Below are 12,870 nucleotides of genomic sequence, written 5' to 3' on the forward strand. Positions count from 1 at the left end.
GCAGGAGGTCACCTTGGATTTTAATATGGGCCAGGCACTGTGCAAAGCACGTTGCATGACAGTTATCTCGGGGTATCCTCGCAGCCAACCTGGGAGCTAGGTACAAGGTATACACCACTTATACATGAGAAACCGGAGCTTCAGAGAGTTGACGCAAATTCCCAGGGTTGCACAGACCTGGCAAGTGGAGTTGGCAAGGGGACCCAGCAGCCCGACTCCAGAGCCTATACCTGTCTCCCTCTTCTGCATTTGTTGTGCTCAACAGAGGTAATGCGTGAACGTCTGCCTTCTTGCGCATTTTGACAAGTCTTTTATCCGGCCTTATCTTCTTGCAATGAATCTGTTCTGGGTGACAGAGGCAATCATGAACACAGCATATAAGATCACTGCCCAGGGTTTCTCTGGTGGCGCAGTGGTTAAGAATCCGCGTGCCAATGCCAGGGACACAGGTTCGACCCCTGGTCCGGGAAGATCCCACATGCTGCGGAGCAACTAAGCCTGTGCGACACAACTACTGAACCTGCACTCTAGAGCCCGCGAACCACAACTACCGAGCCCGTGTGTCACAACTACTGAAGCCCGCGCTCCAGCAACAAAAGAAGCCACAGCAATGAGAAGCCTGCGCACCGCAACGAAGAGTAGCCCCCGCTCGCCGCAACTGGAGAAAAGCCCATGCGCGGCAACGAAGACCCAACACAGCCAAAAAAAAAAACGATCCCTGCCCATAGGAGCACATGTTCCAATGTTGTGGGTACATGGTGATAAACACATAAATAATTTTAACGAATGATGTACTGTTCCAACAAGAAGGCAGAGTGATGGAACAGAGCGTCTCTAGGGCATCAGGAGTGAGTGAAGGATATGTGATTTTATGAAGATGGGGGTCAGGGAGGTCCTCAGGAGGAGGTGATATTTTATTTTAAACTCAAGGGCTGAGAAAGACCAAGGTATGCAAAATCTGGGGAAACCCTGATCCAGGCAGAAGCAAATGCAAAGCAAGTAGCATATTTGAGAACCAAGGATACATTGACTGCGGTTAGAAACTATCGATGCTTAATTTCTCATTGCCCTGATCTTTTCACCTGCAAAACAAGCATTAAAATCCCTGCTTCTGGGGCTTCCCTGGTGGCGCAGTGGTTGGGAGTCCGCCTGCCGATGCAGGGGACACGGGTTCGTGCCCCGGTCCGGGAAGATCCCACGTGCCGCAGAGCGGCTGGGCCCGTGAGCCATGGCCGCTGAGCCTGCGCGTCCGGAGCCTGTGCTCCGCAGCGGGAGAGGCCACAACAGTGAGAGGCCCGCGTACTGCAAAAAAAAAAAAAAAATCCCTGCTTCTATACCTTGGCAAATGTATTTATAATCGTGTGTCTAAAAGCTCATAGTACATTTTGAAGCCACATAGACATATAAGTGATTATGGTTGCATACATATAAATGGAACTTATTATAAAATTGAAATGACTTTTGACAATGGATTTTCCTGTTGATTTCCCCTACTCGGCTTTCAGGCATCACTGTGGGATGCCTGGTGTCTGCGGCGATGTTAGTTAAAGGTCGGGCTATGATCAGCCTCTTAGAGGGCTTAGTGCTGTATTTCTTAGCTCTCTATTGCTGCTGGGCAAAATCACTGCAAATTTAATGGCTTAAAACATATGACAGATGCTATAGATTGCATACATGATCTCACTTAGAGGCACAAGGGAATTAGATGGCAGGGCATATGTCTTAGAAATTTCACATGTGAAACAGGAATGCCCATTAGTCATGTGGCAATCCTTCAGCTCAGTACAAGAGTGTCCAAGTACAAGGTCTTCAGCTAAACATTCTTCTGCCCTTGAGTTTATGTTTGTGAGAGAAAATATATTCAGTTCGCTGAAGTGGGACTTATGAATAATATATTGGAACAAATCTCAAATTATGATTCTCTGGTAGTGAGAGCACTTACAGTTTATCCTCGTTAACCACAGCTTAACATAAAGCGTGGTGACGTTTATTGTAGGAAATGTAACGAGGGTTTTGAGGTTCCTGTGGGTAGGTTGGGGTCATTTTCTTTTTCTCAACCTTGCATTCACTTCCTTGTCCACTTTCCCCTGTTCTTTTCCTGTCCATTACTTTTGTAATCTCTTCACCTCATGTCTTTTCCACTCACTAAGGGGATATGATGCGGAGGATTGTGGTAGTTCATAAAAGACAACCGTGTAAAAAAAGAATCCCTGCCGCCATTCATTCTGCCCACTGATTTAGGCACCAGTCCTTACAGGTTTATGTTTACATATTTATCCCAACACAGGACGGTTGTCACTGAGGCCTGCCTACGTCTGTGATGTTATCCCATTGACGTGACGGATTACACACCTCTTGGAGGGTCTGCACAATAACTTTCCCCTTCCGGGTAACATTGATCACCTTCCCTACTAAGGGAAAAGAATAATGATGCTATAGGAATTGCAAAATTACAAAGCTCTAATGTTTGCATATGGACTGATTCTTACACTCCGATTTTTGAGTAATTTAGAAGGGAATCAGAACAAATGGATACCAGAGGGGAAAGGGGGGTGGGAGGAATTGGGAGATTGGGACTGACACACATAGACTATTGATACTATATATAAAACAGATAACTGATGAGAACCTACTGTATAGCACAGGGAACTCTACGCAATACTCTGTGGTGACCTAAATGGGAAGGAAATCCAAAAAAGAGGGGATATATGTATATGCATAGCTGATTCATTTTGCTGTACAGTAGAAACTAACACAACATTGTAAAGTAACTATACTCCAATAAAATTAATTTTAAAAAAAAGAATTTGGAAACATATGAAGCTGTTTATAGCATGAACAAAATACAGATGATTAAACGTAATCCTTGACTTTTCCACAGCCTATCAAGCATGTATCTCCTTCAATCCCATCTGTGAAATGGGTATAGTAATAGCGCCCACCTCCTCGGATGCTATGAAGGTTCCATAAATGGAAAGACATAAAGTACTTAGAATAGTAACACACACACACACACACACACTCTCTCTCTCTCTCTCTCTCTCTCTCTCTCTCTCTCATACTGGCTAGCTGCTATTACGTTTATAATATGGCAATCATAGTAGCACCTCCCTTTGGACCCAAGGTCATGGTCACAGTGAAAATGCCCAGTGTCTGCCCCATAGAAAGTGATCACATATTGGACTCTTTACTGATACTGTCAGCATGGTGACTCCATGTCTAAGTATACACATATCAAGGTGACTCTGACCCTGGCGGAATCAGTTTCAAGTTGTCACCCAGCTGTAAGTGATGTGGTCTCCAATGCGGAGTGTCTCGCAGGAAAAGGGTCCTCTCCACAAGGAAACCCTGCGAATCCAAAGAGCTCAGCTGGTTTCATTGTTCAAGCCCTTCCACCAGGCCAAGAAGAATAGGACCTTGTTACAGCTTGGGATCCGCTCTGCAATGTTATGGAGGGCACGTCAGCAGCTATTACTAAGATCAGTGTGAGGAAATCACTCGGTGGGGGGATCTAAGAAAATCTGTGGATAGCATCGTGGAGATGGTAGCAGGTAGAGAGAATTAGGCCTTTGGTCTTGGTCCGAGACAAGGGAGTGAGGTAAGACTTTTTATTTCTCCTCCTGGCAGCAATGAAGCTTGAGCAATTTGCTGAGACCAATCACATGACAAGTTTAACTCAATGACGGTGGCCGGGGTCAGACTGGGGCCAGCAAGCAAGTCCTCAGGGTGCGATTTCTTCTTCTGTTTTGTTTGTCTTTAATTAATGCTTATTGGAGTGCAGTTGCTTCACAGTGTGGTGTTAGTTTCTGCTGTACAGCAAAGCGAATCAGCTCTACGGATACATATATCCCCTCTCTTTTGGATTTCCTTCCCATTTAGGTCCCCACAGAGCACTGAGTAGAGCTCCCTGTGCTACACAGTAGGTTCTCATTAGTTACCTGTTTTATACATAGTAGTGTATATATGTCAATCCCATTCTCCCAATTCATCCCACACACCCCCTCCCCCACCCCCCACCCAGTATCCATACGTCCATTCTCTATGTCTGTGCCTCTATTTCTGCTTTGCGAAGAAGTTCATCTGTATCATTTTTCTAGATTCCACATATAAGCGATATTATACGGTATTTGTCTTTCTCTTTCTGCCTTACTTCACTCTGTATGACAGTCTCTAGATCCATCCACGTCTCTGCAAATGGTACCATTTCGTTCCTTTTTATGGCTGAGCAATATTCCATTGAATATATGTACTACCTCTTCTTTAGCCATTCTTTTGATGGGCATTTAGGTTGCTTCCATGTCCTGGCTATTGTAAATAGTGCTGCAATGAATATTGGGGCACACGTATCTTTTTGAATTATGGTTTTCTCAGGGTATAGGCCCAGGAGTGAGATTGTTGGGTCATATGGTAGTTCTATTTTTAGTTTTTAAAGTAACCTCCATACTGTTCTCCATAGTGGCTGTATCAATGTACATTCCCACCAACAGTGTAAGAGGTTCCCTTTTCTCCACACACCAGGGTGCAAAATTTAAGGAGTCCCTTGCTTTCAGGCTGGGCAGGTGCAGGCAGGCCACTGAGCACTGGGTGCCTCCTTAAGTTTTTGTTTTGTTTTGTTTTTTGCGGTACGCGGGCCTCTCACTGCTGTGGCCCCTCCCGTTGCGGAGCACAGGCTCCGGACGCGCAGGCTCAGCGGCCATGGCTCACGGGCCCAGCCGCTCCGCGGCATGTGGGATCTTCCCGGACCGGGGCACGAACCCGTGTCCCCTGCATCGGCAGGCGGACTCCCAACCCCTGCGCCACCAGGGAAGCCCCCTCCTTAAGTTTTGAGTCCTGGGTGCCTCACCCTTGTCCTGACCCTGGAAGGTGGTTCATATTATGTAGAAGTTCCAGAAACTAAGGGTGACGTCACTCCATATGTTTCCTCAACCTTAAATTGTGCCCTCCTTTAACAAAAAAATCTGTCTGTAACGAATTACTGTGAATTAATCCTTTACCCCCCTAGCCTACTTCATTTGGAGCTGAAAGGCCTCTGGGCAGCTAAAGACAAGTTCTTGATCACACCTAACCTGCATGCAGTGTCAGGCAAAGAAAGGGCAGAAGTAACCAGTGGCTTTCCGAACTATAGAAGAAATATTTGGACAGCTGTTAACTCCCTGTCCCCCCTTATCTGAGGGTGGCTGCAAGGCCTGGTCCTACATTTCTGCGTGTTTCACCTGTCCCTGCTGGCCCAGGGTAGTCCACAGTGACTGACAGCCACTGAGCCCCTACTCCAGGCTCCAAGTGTTAGGTCGGGAACCTACTTAAATTCCCCGGCCACCCTAAGCAGGAGGAATGCTGCGACCCAGTTTACAGGTGGCAAAGCTGAGGCCCAGAGGTGCAGAGGCACATCCTTAGTGTCCCTTGGCAGGTGTGGGAGCTCCACAGCATTCCCACGGGACCTACCATTGGCAGGAGCCTCTGTAATGTTCTGCAGGTGCTGGGTATGGTCACTCCAAGGTGAAGTGCACGACGATGAGGCTTCCTTCCCTGGGCGCCCACCCTGTTCTGGGCGTGGATTCATCTAATGTTCACAGCCATGGTCTCAGGCTAGCGTTACTATTAGATTCCCTTTATCCTCACATCTTCCATGGTGGGTCCGACCCTCCCTTCCAGCAGAGAGGATGGAGCCCAGGGAAGGTATATAACCTGTTGTGAGCTTTCTAAGCTCAGCTTAGCAGAGAGGCTAACCGGGCATCCTTGGGTCATCCCATAATTGCTGTGTACTTCAGCAATCTTATCTGTAAAATGGCAGGAACTTGTTCCTATCCTATGGGATCGCGGTCAGGAATACTTGAGTTCGCTTTGGTTAAGCATTTAAGGAAATAGCAGGTGGGTAGGGCGTGTTTTCTGAGACTAGTTATGGTTATGATGATGGCCCTGGGTGGTGGGAAAGGTTCACAGGTGCTGTTGAGCTCACCGCCCTGCCCCCGCGATGGAAGGCCCTATCCCAGCAGGTTTTGCTGACCCCATAAGGCCGCTCCCGGATCTCCCACACACCCAGCTGTTCATGGGAACGATGTGGATGTCGTCTTTGATCTTCTCTCTCTCTCCTCGCTTCTCTATCTGATCATGAAGTCTAGTCAATTCCACCTCCTAGCCGTGTTTCTCTCATCACCACGCTCGCGGCCCTAACGTTAATCCAGGCTCCATTGTTTGTCACCTGGCCTATTACAATGGCCCCAGAGAACGGGAAGGGGCTTTCGGTCCATTTCAAACTGGAACGTGACTGCACCATTGCCCTGTGTAAGATGGGCTGCGTGACTTCACTGCTGTTAGGACAAAAATCCGGATTTCATGTGAGCCTCCGGGATCTAGCCCCACTACGTTTCCAGATTCCATTAGTCTAAGGCCATTTTCCCTCCCGAACGTGTGTGCCGTGTGCTCCCAGATCAGTCTAACAGTACTCGGCACTGCTGAGGTTCATTTTTGTCTTCCCCTCTGTGAAGGTGGGTGCCTGTCCTGTTCACCCCTCTCTCCTCAGCAACCCAGATGCCTGACACGTGGTGTGTGGCCCAACACCAGTGGGAAAGATGGATAAATGCAAGATTCCAGAGCCCATGCTATTTCCTCTACGCTGCATTAAATTTCTAGCTGATCCAATGAATATGTCTGTGGTTTTAAAACAATCTATTAAAGCATTTCAGTTTGGAGGCTAAAAATATCAGTTTACCAGATTCAGCTGACTGGTATTAATTTAACCGATTGATGAGTTTGTTCAAGAGCTCATTTGGTTTTTTGCCAGATAGTTATATAACTTTTTATATAACGGTCTTTACTAAATCTAGAAAAATCACAAACTAAAAATATATTTTTCTCTATCAGGGGATCAAATATAGATTTGGCTACAGTAATATCCTCCAGGAGAACTATGCTAAGAAGAAAGTGGATCATATGTTTAATAATTCCCTTTAAAATTGGACCCCTATAGGGAAAGGTTGGGAAGATTCTGCACCAGAAGATAAAGAATGAAAACCTCTAGGGGTGGAATTGTGAGAAAAGGGACGATTTCGTATTTTCATTAGAAATATTTCAGTGTGAAGATATTTAAAAAAATAAAAATAAAATATTTATGGCTAGTTTATAATATTAGTAAAATATCTTCTAAAACATTGAATGGGAAAAAGGACACAAAATTATCAGCAAATAGAAGAGAAAAATTTAGGGGTCTTCCCTGGTGGTCCAATGGTTAAGACTCCCAGCTTCCCCTGCAGGGGGCATGGGTTCAATCCCTGGTCAGGGAACTAAGATCCCACATGCCATGCAGTACGGCCAAAAAGGAAAAATAAAAATAAAAAGAGAGAGAGAGTTTTATAATTATCTTAATAGATGCAGAAAAATCTGACAAATTTCTGCATTTCCATGACGTAAAAAGGAAACATGTAAAACCATAGATAGGAGGAAAGTATACTGACCTGTGATAGAATGTCCACAAAATATAACCTACAGCAAGTCATACCTAATGGCAAAATATTGAAAGCTATCTTTCTGTGTCTGAAAATGAGAAAAAGGTGCCCAGTATGACCACTTGTATTAACCATTGTGCAGAAGTCCTAGCCAATCTAATGAATAAATAAAAAGAAAAAAATATATTTAAGATTGAATGAAGAAATGAAACTGTTATTATTTGCAGATGACATGATTGTATATGCAGAATAGCTAAAAGAATATAGAGATTTTAAAAAATCAATAAGTAGGGTCTTCCCTTATGGCGCAGTGGTCAAGAATCCGCCTGCCAATGCAGGGGACACAGGTTCGAGCCCTGGTCCGGGAAGATCCCACATGCCGCGGAGCAACTAAGCCCATGCGCCACAACTACTGAGCCTGCGCTCTAGAGCCTGTGAGACACAACTACTGAGCCCGCGAGCCACAACTACTGAAGCCCACACGCCTAGAGCCCGTGCTCCGCAACAAGAGAAGCCACCAAAGTGAGAAGCCCACACACTGCAATGAAGAGTAGTCCCTGCTCACCACAACTAGAGAAAGCCCGTGGGCAGCAATGAAGACCCAACACAGCCAAAAAGAAAGAAAATCAATAAGTAAATTTAGTCAGGTAACTTGCATACCAAATCAATATAAAAAAAATCAATCATGTTTTTGTATCACAGTAACAGACACTTAGAAAATAAAATTAAATGTTTCCATTTAAAATAGAATAAAGAGAGAAGATAATGAAGACTAAATCTAATGAAAGATATTCAAGACTTCTACGATGGAAACTATAAAGCATCATTCAGATAAATTAAAGAAGGGATGTCCAATGGGATATACCATGGTTCATGGATTGAAGTCTTAATATTGCAAACATGTTAATGCAGTTATATATAATGTCAATCAAAATCCCAGAGGGTATTTAACCAGCTGATCCTAAAATTTATGTGAGGGGACTTCCCTGGTGGCACAGTGGGTAAGACTCTGCACTCCCAGTGCAAGGGGCCCAGGTTCGATCCCTGGTCAGGGAACTAGATCCCACATGCATGCTGCAATTAAGAGTTCACATACTGCAACTGAAGAGCTCACCTGCTGCAACTAAGGAGCTGGTGCAACCAAATAAATAAATAAAAATTTTTTAAATGAAAAGAAAATTATGTGAAACTACAAGGAACCTGGAATAGGCAAGAAAATCTTTAAGAAAACAGGTGACTTTGGAGAAACTACTCTATCAGATTTAATAAAATGCTTTAGTTATTGCATCAGAACAGTATTGGTGCAGGGAAAGATAAACAGACCAATGAAACAGAATAGAGCTCCTGGAAACAGATCTGCACCTTTAGGGACCCTTGACTGGTGGCAAACGTGACCCTGCAGTGTGGTGGGAAAAGGGACTCTTTTCAGTAAATGGTGTTGGGTTCTTCAGATAGCATCTAGAAAAAAAATCATGATCATTCCCTCACACCATATACAAAAATCAGTCTCATGTGAATTGTAGAGCTGTAGGCAAAAGGTAAGACACAGGATTTCTATAAGAAAACCTGCTGTTTGTATAAGCAATGATTTCTTAAGCCAGACATAATAAGCAATACACACAAGCATTGATGATTTAGACGACATGAAAACTGGGAACTTCTAGTTATTAAAAGACCACATTCAGAACGTGGAAAGTTAAACCACAGAGTGAGAGAAAATATTTGCACATATAAAATCAACCAAAGGCTCATATCTGAGGCATATAAGATTTCTACAAATCACTAAGCAAAAGACATTTAAAACCTATTAGAAAAATGGCAGAATTCTTAAAAAGGCACTTTTGTTTTTGTTTCTTTTTTTCTTTTTGTTTGTTTGTTTTGTTGTTGTTGTTTCTTTTTTATTTTTTGTTGTTATTTGAAAAGGCACTTTTAAATATTGGGGAGTGGGTGGTTGATATCCACAATCAAAAAATATATCAAAATGTTTTCAACCTCATTTGTCATGACGTACAAGTTAAAACCTATCAACATAGCTGAAGATTTGAAAGCCAGACAAATATTCAGTATTGGTGAGGATTCTGAGTAACGGGTTTTCTCATATTCTATTGGTGGAAATCAAAACTAGTCCAAGCATTGTAGGAAACCATTTGGTGTTATCTAAATGAAACATATTTATAACCTCTAACCCAGCAATTTCACATGTGCACCAAAACACATGTACAAGAATGCTATTAGGGGCTTCCCTGGTGGCGCAGTGGTTGAGAGTCCGCCTGCCGATGCAGGGGATGTGGGTTCGTGCCCCGGTCCGGGAAGATCCCATATGCCGCAGAGCGGCTGGGCCTGTGAGCCACGGCCGCTGAGCCTGCGCGTCCGGAGCCTGTGCTCTGCAGCGGGAGAGGCCACAACAGTGAGAGGCCCGCGTACTGCAAAAAAAAAAAAAAAAAAAGAATGTTATTAGCAGGATGATTAAAATATCCCCAAACCAGACAAACCCAAATGCTCAGTATAATGGGTTAAAATACATTTTGGTATGTTTCAAATATACCAAAGATAAAAGGCGCTGAGTATAAATACATCACGTACAAAGTGAAAACGAACACACCACTGATATACTCTGAAGAGAGATGGCTCTTACCGAGTGAATTCGGAATGAAAGAAGCCAGGCAGTAAAAGAACATATACTGTGATGATTCCATCTATGAAAAGTTCAAAACAGATAGAATTGACCTAGGGTGTTGGGATGTGGGACCTGGGGCAGTGATTGTGGGTAGAAGGACCAGGAAGGCAAACCACAGGGAACTTGGAGACATTTCCAATGTTTTATTTATTGACCCAGGTGAAGGTTGGACATCTGTGTTCCCTATGTAATAATTCATCAAGCTATTCTCTTCTGATTTGTGTACTTTGAAGATCAGTTACAGTTTAATTTTAAAAACTTTCAGAAATTGTATTGCAGGTGTCCAATTTTAAGTGAAAAATCTTGGACCACACTGTGTCATTTATTCAGTGCTCTGTATCTTGCGGCTACTCCGTAAACACTGATGAATTTGCATTAGTTACTGGGAATATCATTATGGTGAGTATTATTTTCCCAGAATGTACGTGAGAGGAAAGAAGTCTCACATCAAATCTCAAATAGCGTGAGCCCCTCTCTTTCCGGAACCCTAGGGGGCAGGCATTCTCTTGTCTACGGAATTGGCATTGTGTTTCTCCTGGTCCCTCAGAACAATGGATGAGGGAGAAGCTGGATCAGGGTAGATATTTTGCTGCAAGCAGAGAGTATTTATAATTATGCTGATTTATCCTTTAGTTTCTTTTCCCTGATGAGATTCTGATCCATGAAGACGAGATGGCTAAAGACCAAATAGATGGGAGGAATAGCACTTTGCTATTGACCCTGAAAAATGCAGGAACACTGGGTTAAAATTATGGATTGAATGTGCTTTAAAGGACTAGATGTGTCTCATTCATTTAGACTCCCAGCATGCTTCATCTTTATAAGATTAGTAAGAGCCATGAGACCCTCCACAGTTGAACTCCTGATTCACATAATTGATTCTGCATCGATAAATATATTCCATTACCCTGGACCAAAAATGGGCAGCCCTTCTCAATTCTTTTGCAGGAAAACATTCTCTTGCTTTATTGGGGGGCGGCAGTGGGGGGAAAGATGATATTTATATAGAAGACTGATCAGCATTAGAATAAAATATTTATCTAATAGTCTGAGCTCTCTCTTTGGAAGAGACTTCTCCATTAGCCAAAAAAGTGCATACATATCAGATTGTCTTAAAGAGATTCACGCACAGCTGTTAGAATTAACTTCTGTTAAGGGAGAACAGTACAGTGAAGCGTGGAGATGATATATGCAAACAATTTCCCATTATAAATACAGATTATTTTTTCTTTCCATAAACTACGGCTGTCACAATAAAAATGATCCACTCTGGTGGGAAGAAAGAAGTGGCAATTGGGAAGCAGAAGGAAGGCATTGATGTTTCGCTTCATCAAATTACGTGCCTTTTTATCTTCTATATAAATGGTATTGTATTTAGTAGCTTTGCATATTTAATTTATTTCCCCAGACTGCGTACAATTTTCCTTGCGCTGAACCAGCTTCCTAAGGCCCAGGGGGAAACCCTGCATCTCGGATTCGTCCTCAAATGTGTTTGGTGTGAAGTGCTGGAAAGCCTGCCCATCCTCACCTGGATACCCTGACTCTCACTGTCCGTCTCCATGTGGACACTTCCTGTCACTCTCGCCACCCAGGTCACTCCACAGGGTTTCGTTCATGTTGAAAGAATGATGCAGGTTATTACGGCTGCAGCCTCACTTACTCAAGGTCCCTCTTTTGAGCAAAGCTGCAATAAAATCTACATGCCGTGTCCCTGAGAATACTTGCACGCTGCCAGCACTCATGTGGACACTGAAATGAGGGTGAATTATTAGTTTTTTTTTTAATTTAAAAAAATGCTCTTTAATTGTGGTCAAAGTCACATGATATAAAACATACTATTTTAACCATATTTAACTGTACATTTCAGTGGCACTAAGTACATTCACATTGTTGTGCAACTCTCACCATCATCCGTCTCCTGAACTCTTCACCCCCCCTAAACTGAAACTCTGTCCCTGCTAAACACTAACTCCCCATTCCCCCTCCCCCCCCAGCCCCTGCCCCCTGGCATCCACCAATGTACTTTCTGACTCTATGAATTTGGCTGTTCTAGGTACCTCGGAGAGTGTCACATAGATGTGGTTCAAGAATGATCTCACAAATGATCAGTCCTGCACTCTTGTTAGGAACCTACTGGACTAAGGTTTCTGCCCAAACAAGGGAGTAAAGCAAGAAAGAGAAACACGCAGGAAATGGGGGTGTCAGCACAGGAGAGGGTAATGAGGATCCCTGGGGTGAGGGGAGACCCAAGCGGCTGTGACCAGGCCTAAGGGCACCCAGGCCACACAAGGCAGGTCAGCAGGTGCCGGAGGCGCTTTCTGGAAGATGATGGTTAGGCTCGTGGTCAGTTTCCTGCTCTGTAAAATGGGTCTAATGTAATGAACTCCCACGGAGTTGTGAGGAGTGAAGACATCGTGTGTAATTGCCAGTCTTGCCCCCTCCCCACTTTCTCTAAGCAACATTTTATTTTACATGTAAAATTTCCAATAAAGATTTCCCAAAAGAGAACTCCAGAAAGCTCTCTTTCCTAAGTAGAATAGGACTTTACTTTTCCTCCAGCAGGGTGAAAAGTTAATGAATGACACAATTTAAAAATTGTCTTATTTTAGTAAAGACATCATATACATAAGAAACCACTAGAACTCACATCCATATTCTGAAATAAAACAATTTCAACGGCTTGTAATTGGTTTCAATGGTAACGTTTGTGGAAAGCATGATATCAGGGAGTATTAAAAAGGCAGGTGGCCA

The sequence above is a fragment of the Lagenorhynchus albirostris genome, chromosome 14 (genome assembly GCF_949774975.1).
Source record: "Lagenorhynchus albirostris chromosome 14, mLagAlb1.1, whole genome shotgun sequence".
In the NCBI taxonomy this organism is placed as follows: domain Eukaryota; kingdom Metazoa; phylum Chordata; class Mammalia; order Artiodactyla; family Delphinidae; genus Lagenorhynchus; species Lagenorhynchus albirostris.